The sequence below is a fragment of the Solanum stenotomum genome, chromosome 3, assembly GCF_019186545.1.
Source record: "Solanum stenotomum isolate F172 chromosome 3, ASM1918654v1, whole genome shotgun sequence".
NCBI classification, from domain to species: domain Eukaryota; kingdom Viridiplantae; phylum Streptophyta; class Magnoliopsida; order Solanales; family Solanaceae; genus Solanum; species Solanum stenotomum.
In genome coordinates, this window is record NC_064284.1 from 32,392,753 (window position 1) to 32,402,092 (window position 9,340).

The window sequence follows — 9,340 nt, forward strand, 5'->3', positions numbered from 1 at the left end:
CTCTCTGCTTAAATGTAAAAACATTTACTCTTGGGAATACTTAGTTCACATATATCATTTTTTAAAAAATGAACTCAGCTTTACTCTTCCTCAAACTCATATGCTCAAGTCTTAAAACAAGTTTTAAAATGTTTGCAAAAGACTCATCAAAAGACATGAAGGAATTCTTAAGACTTGACTTTTAGCTCTACCTTGAATTTGAATTATTTATTCAAGGTTATGATTAATTTTATGAATGATTTCTAGATGTTTAGAAGTAGTTTAGAGTAGTTAGAATCTATAGGAAGTAAAGGTATTGTTTAGAAGGACTTAGACGGGCTGAACAACGGAAAAAGGATAGGGTCAGGTGACCCTCTCGCACTGCTGGCGTGGTGTGCCAGCCCCTAAACTTCGGAGACAACTTTTTGGCGCACTGCTGGCACACCACGCCAGACCTGCTGGGCCATCGTGGGCGCGCCGCACCACCCCTTCCCCAGATCATCCCGATGAATTTTTCTACTTGTTTTCTGACCTTAATTCAACTAGAATCAAATGGTTTCTTCCCTAATAACTTAAAATCGAATACTTAACATATGTATAGAATAATCCACTCAGAACTACACTCAAAACACTAAAACTTATCTCAAGAACATATCAACAACCCTATAAATCAAGATTTACGAATGAACTTCAAGAACACTTATCAAGAACTCAATTTCTTCAATTTCAAGAACGAAATTGTACTGAAAATTAACATGATTGACGTTTGGGTGAACGAACCCAACACTATGAGAATTCACATGCCTGTTAGGATCGAATCCTTGGCAAAACTCTGAATTTGCAAGAAATTGTGAAGAACGCCTTGACTTTTCTCCTCTTCTCCTCTTCTTGAACTTCTCTCAAAATCCTAGTGTAAATTAGGATTTGTAAAACTGAACCAAATCAGTTTTGATCCCTAAGTATTACCAAAATTGGCTTAAATCTGCTTGGGTAAGGAAAATACCAAAATACCCCTCTTAAATCCGGTTAACTTTCCTTATCTGGACAACCCGACTTCAAACAGGCATATCTCCCTCTTACGAGCTCAAACTTTAGCAAAATCGGTGGCGTTGGAAATAGGATCTCAAGAAATTTCATTTTATATCTTATGGGCCACCTAACTAATCATGTACTGAAAGTTATGGTTGTTTGAAGTTGACCTAAAGCTCATACTTAGCATAACTTGCAAAAATTTCCAAATTTACTCTTTTGAAAAACAGTTCTTTCTAATTCTAGTTCTTCCTAAGGCGGGATGTTACAATAGGTTCCAAATATTTTATAATAGAAGGAGATTCATACCCAACGTATATCTCTAACCTTCTTTGGGGACCCATATTTGTACATTGTGGTGGTGCAATTGGAACATATACCACATATCAAAATATTCTAAGATAGGATATGTTCTGATCCTGACCAAAAGAAAATTGTAATGGAGATACTTTATGATAACTTGTGTGTCTAATCCATACAAGACTTGCTACATGCAAAATAGCATGACCTGATAATGAAAAGGGAAGTTTTGTTCCCATAAGCATTGGTCTAGCAATTAATTAAAGGCGTTTAATCAATGATTCCGCTAGACCATTTTGAGTATGAACATGAGCAACCAGATGCTCAAATGTTATCACATTGATATACAATAATCATGATAAACTTGGGATGTAAACTCACCAGCTATATCAAGACGAATTGTCTTAATTGCATAATCTGGAAATTATGCTCTTAATTTTATTATTTGAGCAACTAATCTCGCAAACGCCACATTGCGAGTTGATAATAAGCAGACATGTGACCATCTTGCAGATGCATCTATTAAGACCATATAATATTTAAATGGTCCACATGATAGGTGAATGAGACCACATATATTACATGTAAACGTTCCAGAAATGTTGGAGATTCAATTCTCACTTTGATTACTGATGGTCTATTAATCAACTTGCCTTGAGAACACACAAAACTAGGAGAATTCTTTAAATTGAAGAATATTTTGGTTCTTCAAAGAGCGTCCATGTGAACTCTCAATTATTTAACACATTATATTAGAACCGGGATGCCCAACCAGTCATGTCAAACAATAAAATCATCTGAGTTAGTAAATCTTTGATTTATTATGTCATGTGTTCCAACCATGCTAATACTTATGCAGTATAAGCCGGATGAAAGAGCGGGTAACTTTTCAAGTATAAATCTTTTACCTGACTTTACTGTAGTTATATAAAGATATTCATTATTTTCATCATTTGTAGTCTCAATATGATAAGTCATTTTGACGAATGTCTTTGAAACTTAATAAATTTCTTTGAGTCTTACTACAATATAATGTTTCATCAATTATCAATTTTGTACCTCCGGTAAGTACTAAGTTAGCCTTTTCGGAGACTGTAATTAATTTTGTACTACCATGAATAGTATTAACATTAGCTTCCTTCATAATCAAAGAAGAGACATATTTCTTGTTTCTTAAAATAGTGTGTTTTGTGGCACTATCTATAAGACATATATCATCATAGTTTATTTCGGATCCAGCTGATGACTCGAGAATTTCCATATTCTTCATAAAAAGAAAAGATATATTATAAGAATATGAGAAACTAGAAACATAAAAAATTTTAAGAGGTTGTACTAAAAATGTAGAAATTAGCAAGACATAATGTTTTAGGAAAGAAGAACAACATAGTTCCAAACATAAAAGAAAATAATAATTACTTTTATAATCTTATCCCCAATAAGATGATCAGTTCTTCACCTTATACTCTCATAAAAGTCTTCAGCTTCAAATGAGTAATATTTGGGTGACCTTCAAAGTCATCATCTTTTTTGCCTCAATATCATCACATTCATTTGAGGGAATTGCTTTATTATCATAATCCCGAAAGTTTAAGTGTGCCTCCACATTGTTATCTTTTCTTTTGAGAGAGGCTTGATAAAGATTTATAAAATGACCGGGTATACAACATTCACCTGCCCAATGACCTTACATACCACATCGGTGAAAAATAATTGCTCTTTCTCTAAAAGGATTATTTTGAGAAACTTTATTGTTCTCATGTTTATTTCCACCATAATTGTCGATAATTATTTCATCCTCTACCACGTCTTCATCCATGTCTAAGACCCTGACCACGACCACGGTCACGATAATTAATATCTCTTGAGCCAAACTAATTGTGTGCTGCTACAACATTCACTTCAGAGAATGGAGCAGACCCAGTAGGACGGGCTTCATGATTTCTCTTTAATAAAGTATTATTATACTCAACCACAAGTAGATATGTAATTAATTCAAAATATTTCTTAAACTCTTTTTCACGATCTTGTTGTTGTAACAACACATTTGAAGCATGGAGAGTGGAAAAAGTTTTCTCAAGTAAGTCATTAGTAGTGATATTATCTCCACATAATTTTAATATGGAACTTACTTTGTGAATAGCAGAATTATAATCATATACGATTTTAAAATCTTGAAACCAAAGAAGTATTCACTCATATCGAGCTTTTGGTAATATTGTAAGCTTTAGATGGTCATATTGATCCTTTAAATTAATTCATAATTCAAGTGTGTCTTTCATAGTTAAATATTCAGTTTTTAATCCTTCATGGAGATAATGGCGAAGAAAAATTATGGTTTTCGCTTTATCTTGACTTGATGATTTATTTCCTTATTTAATAGTATCTCCAAGACCTATATTGTCAAGGTGGATTTCAGCATCTTAGAACCCATGAAAAGTATTATTTTTTTCTGGTGTTATCAAGTGCTACAAATTCAAGCTTTGATAAATTGACATGTTGAAAACTAAAGAAAAACATTACAAAGATTACTAGTATTAAATTTTTGAATTAAATAAATTTAAGTAGATCCTTAAGATATACTCATATAAAACAAGTTGGTTATTAGTTAGTGTAACCATAAAAACAATGATAATACATGATACTAACATTTGATTAAAACAATTGTCCTATTGCAAGGTACATACAATTAGTTATATAAATGAAAATTTAAATAGTATCTTATTATTATTATTATTATTATTATTATTATTATTATTAGTTCTTGCATACAAGAAGGACTTTATTTATGAAATGAAATCAAGTAGAATCAACAAGTTAAAAGGCATCGTCTTAATGAAAGACAACAGTTATGAGAATTCTGCGAACAATTCGCTTTGGATATCCCTAAAGCAAGCTCCAAAGATAGGAAACATTCTTTTAAGAACTGATCTTTACTATCTTCTTCATAAGAAGATGATTCTGAGCTATTACCCAACTCCGTAAGACTTTCGATATTATCAAGTCTGGATGATTGATTTTAAAAATGAAACTACTTGTGTTTAACTATAACATACTAAGTTACTATAAGATATGACAATTATGTCTATTGTTTAAACATATTAAATAGTTCTACTAATGTTAAGTTAAAATTATCCAGGCAGATTCTTGAAAGGCTGTCGAATGAATCTGTTGGATTACCTGTTAGCCAGGAAGGCGTTAGGGCGGACCCGAATAGTAGAAGCTTTCATTAATCTTGCTAGGATTGTTTACACTTGTAAAGGCACCTTGAGTAAAAGATAGTGATGTACATAAGCATTCTATGTACAGTTGTATAAATATGTCTATATGTATAACCATCTATGTTTCATTCATAGATTTCCTTTCTATTATAACTATTAGTTATAATATGTTCATGCTCTTCCAAGAGCACATCGGCTTAAATGCCACCTGAACCAAACCAATATGCAAGAATCTGTAAATTTCCCTCTAAGGGGCCAGATCATTTTCAGATAATAATCTAAAAGTTTGATGATCATTATCAATAGAGAGGATTTGGGGGAGGTTGGATTCTGGTATTAGCTACTTTCTCTTTTCCTTTAGTATTGGAATTGATTCTAGAAAGTAGTTTATCAACATTATCATGAATAGAAGTACTCTGTTCTCCTAATATGCTCATATAAATGTTAGCATAATTTTGTTGCTTGATCATAATATTAATATGTTGAGCAGTAAGTAAAGTAGTATTATCTTCAAATAATTTTGAAAAAAGCATTAAAATAAACAATCTTGTTGTCCTTTTCAATTTGAAATGATTGTATGGGAGGAAAAATAGATTTAGTAACTTCCCCAGTACTTAATGCAAAATCTCTTTCTATCATAGAAATATAATTATGAACATACTTAGCCATAAACCAAGGAACAAAAGCAATTAAAAAGTTTATCATATACTTACCACAAGTGTCGTAGATTTGGTCATTATGCTAGAGATTGCAGAGTCAAGGAAAAAATCAAAAACCTTGATATTGACGATAATATCAAAGAATCTCTATGCAAAATCATGCTAAATTCTGATTCAGGAAAATCAGAAACAGAATACAGCAGTCATGAGGAATCCTCTACAAGTGAAGATCTTAAAGCCCTTCACCAAGAAGATTATGTGTCATCAGATGATGATTGCTTGCCTTGTCAACAAGGGCTAAGTTGCGAAAATAAAGGGGAAGAAAATGATCTTTATAAGATCTATTCCCAATTTAAGGAATTAAGCATCAATGTCATTGATAATGACAAAGTCGTAGAGCTCTTACAAATTGTTAAAGATCCAGAAATAAGAGCTCAAATTATTGATAAAATCTGCAATACTTCCACTTCTCAAAATCATATCACAGAAAATGTCCCTACCAAAGAAGGTTCATACACCATGACAGAAGTCAAAAATCTCCTATTAGAAAGAAGGAAACTTATAAGTTCTCCTACTACTATAAGTGATCTAAACCAAGAGATTAATAATCTCAAAGATGACATTCATCGTTTAAAAGAAAAGAATGTCACTATAGAAATTAGACTTGATATTATCGAAATTATTATTATTATTATTATCATCATCATCATCATTATTATTGTTATTAATATATTATTTAAATATAAGAATAGCTAGAAGAAAATTGTATACATACTAAAACTAATATAACTGATTGAATAATAATAGAGTTGGATATATTAAATAAGGATTATCAAGTTAACTAACTAGAAATTAAATAGATAAGTAAGATAAAATATATAAGACATGTATTTGTTATACCCAAGACAAAATTTGGAGCTTCGTGCTGATAATGTGTTATAAAAAAGTATCAATGCTAAAATAACAAGAAGATGGATGAGAAATAGTATGTGTAGTATTTTTCTTTTCACTTACTCTTGGTTATTTCTTTGTTACAAGAAGAGGGGTACATTTTGGATAGTAACATGGTCTCCATCACTTCCAAGGCTTTCAGTGTCAATCTTTGCGATTAGGCATTTTAACTTTTAAGTTATGGCCTAAGTTTGACTTTAGTCAGCATTCCAAGTAAACGAGTTTGGATGAAAATTCTATCAGCGTGGTTAGCTCATGAATGTTGAGTTTGGCCTAAAACTATCCTTCATTTTGATATTGAGGCTTTCCAACTAATTCTGAGCCCCCTTGTAGAGTTTAGCTTAAAATATAGTTTGGGAGTGGAACCCACTTTTTGTAGAGATTACCTCATATGGGAAATTTGACTGCTACATAGAGTCTAGAATATCAAACTTTGTAGGGTTGCCTATCTCTTTTGCGTGCATGGATTCCGAACGAATTCGGAATGCCCCGTCGGAGATTTGGATACTTGCTAAACCAACTGATATGCATCAGCTGGTGCAAGTGTAACACCTCAAAAAAATTTTGAACTGAGACTCGAACCATCCTTCGTTGTGAGTAGTATTTTTACCGAGGAATCTAAATTTCTTGAGTGTTAAGGTCACCAGATGTAGCACCTTAAGTTTCAAGAAGAACCAAAGAGAAAAGCATTCAAGTCATTCCTAAGTTTTTCTTAAGTTTTCGGTCAACTTCAAATGACCATAACTCCCAGTAAAGGAAGTGTTAGGTGAGCTAAAGGATGAAAAATTAAAGCCCTTCGAGTTCTCTTTCCAACACCACCGTGTTTACTAAATTTCAAGCTCTGGGTGAAACGTTATGACTGATTTACTAACGATGCACAAACCTGGCAGCAGCTCCGCGATGGGTCCACGTTACAGAGCCAATATGGACCTCACTGCCTGGTGAAAAATTATTTCGACTCCCACCTCATTTTATTTATTTCTTAAGGGTATTTTGGTACTAAAAACCCTTAGAAGGTCATCTAAATTACCCTAAACGTTTAGAAAATTAGTTTTTCATAAATCAAACCCTCTCATCCACTACAAAAAATTGTAATGCTCAAGGAATTCAAAAAATGCTAAGGCTAAGGTTCATCTTTCAAGATTTTCCTTCAAATTGCTTCAAGAAGATAGTTCTTCCAGGTATGTAAGCTTCCATAGTGTTGGTTTTGTTCACCCACACGCCAACCATGTTAATTTCAGCATTAAATTCATTCTAGGAAGTTGAAAGTATGACGTTCTTGAATTATGTTCTTGAAATTGGCTTTAGTTCTTGAGTTTAGATGAGATTTTTGAGTTCTTGATGAAATCATATCGATTTTAGAGTTGTATATGAGTAGGTTCTTGTGTTCATGTGCTGGGTATCTAAATCTAAAGAGAGATTGAGAAAATGAATCAAATTTAGGCGAATCGGGAGAAGAAAATGAAAAAGGAAAAAGTCGGGCAAATCTGGCACATTGCTCTGCGTTGCGGACCTGCCTTCGCCTTTCACAGAAATTTTCTTCACGTCGCGGATAGGTCACGGACCTCTCTGCCTCAAAAGTTATTTCGCGACCAAATTTTAAAATGCATCTCAGCGTCGCAGACTTGCTTCCACACAGTGATTTCTTGATCGTTTCTCATGTTTAACTATCTAAAAACACTCCTAAGCATCCCGAGATCTTTCCTATCACAAATCACAACCTTGAATTCATAAATCAAATTCAAGGTAGAGTTGAAGGTTAATTTTTGAGAGTTCTTTCAAACATTTTTGAGAAAGTCCCTTTAAGTTTTTTGAGGAGTCTTCTACAATTTATAATAACTTGTTTCAAGACTCGAGCAAGTGAGTATGAGAATGAGGAGAATGTATTCATGAGTCTACTTTATCATCACGAGATCCTTCATATCATGAACCATAACTCTTGAATTCATAATTCACATTGAAGAGAGAGTTAAGAGTAGAGTTCAAGAAAGTCTTTGAGTTCAATTGTTAACCCTTTGAGATCAACTATGGATTTGAGCTATGTTTAGAGGAAGTAAGTATGAGAATGGGAGGAGTTGTATCCATGAGTTCCATATTGTTATGTAGACCCCGAGTCGAGTCGTTCATGCCCATAAATTCCGTATGAACTCCATAAATTGAGTACCTTTGAGAGGAGTAGTATCTTCGAGTTCTAAGTCTTTGAGCATTGAGTTCCTAATCCTTTTGAGATTATATTCCTACTGATGAGACTACTACATGTTACCCGTGAAGCCCTTGAGTTGAGTTGTCCCTATGAGTCGAGCAGTCTAGAGATGCATAGTATCGCTAAGTCTCGGATTCTGAGTACTGAGGTTCTTTATTGTTATTAAGATACTTGAGTTGAGTCGGTCATGTTCATAATTCCACATGAACCCTATGATTTGAGTTATAAATTTTAAAAAGATTTTTAAAGCAAACCCTTGAGTTCTAAAAGTGAGTTATGAGAAAGTAAAGATGAGTTTTGAGAAAAGAATTTTCTAAAACATGATTAGTATGACAATCGAGTATGTCATCAATGTATGAGGAGTATGGTATCTAGTTATTAAAATGACCCAAAAGGTTCTTAAAAATGTGCTTCGGAAGTTACCTGAAACTTGTTTAGCTATATCAAAAAAAAATCCGTTTCGTTTATCGAAAATCCAACTTTATATTCTTGTTTAGGGGGTCAAATTGTGTAGGAAATGGGTCTAACCCAAATTTTAGACCAACCGTATCAAAATCCGAAATTTCCAAGTGAAGCCTTTTTCGAGGGTCTACTTTGGAGGGTCATATCTCCTAGCACACAAATAATTGGGTGGCCCATAACATATCCATGGAAAGAACTTTGATTTAGCTACCTAACGCACTACGTTTCACCTCATTCGGAGTTCGGACGAAGAAGTTATACCCATTTTCGTAAAATCTGTCCGGCAGGAAATGCAATTTCCAGTGAGCGTTTTTACTGTTCACCCGCCTCATTTTTTTTTCTAAGTGTTGGACCATTTTTCCAAAGGGCATATATTATTTCCTATATACCATTAGTTCAATTCCCATCTCTAAAACATTTCCCAAAACACCTCTCTCATACTTAGACACATTTTCTCTCAAGTTCTCTCAAGAACCCTAATCCAAAACCTTCCTCAAGATTGAAGAGACTCTTGCTCCAAGTTCCAAGCTTCCATT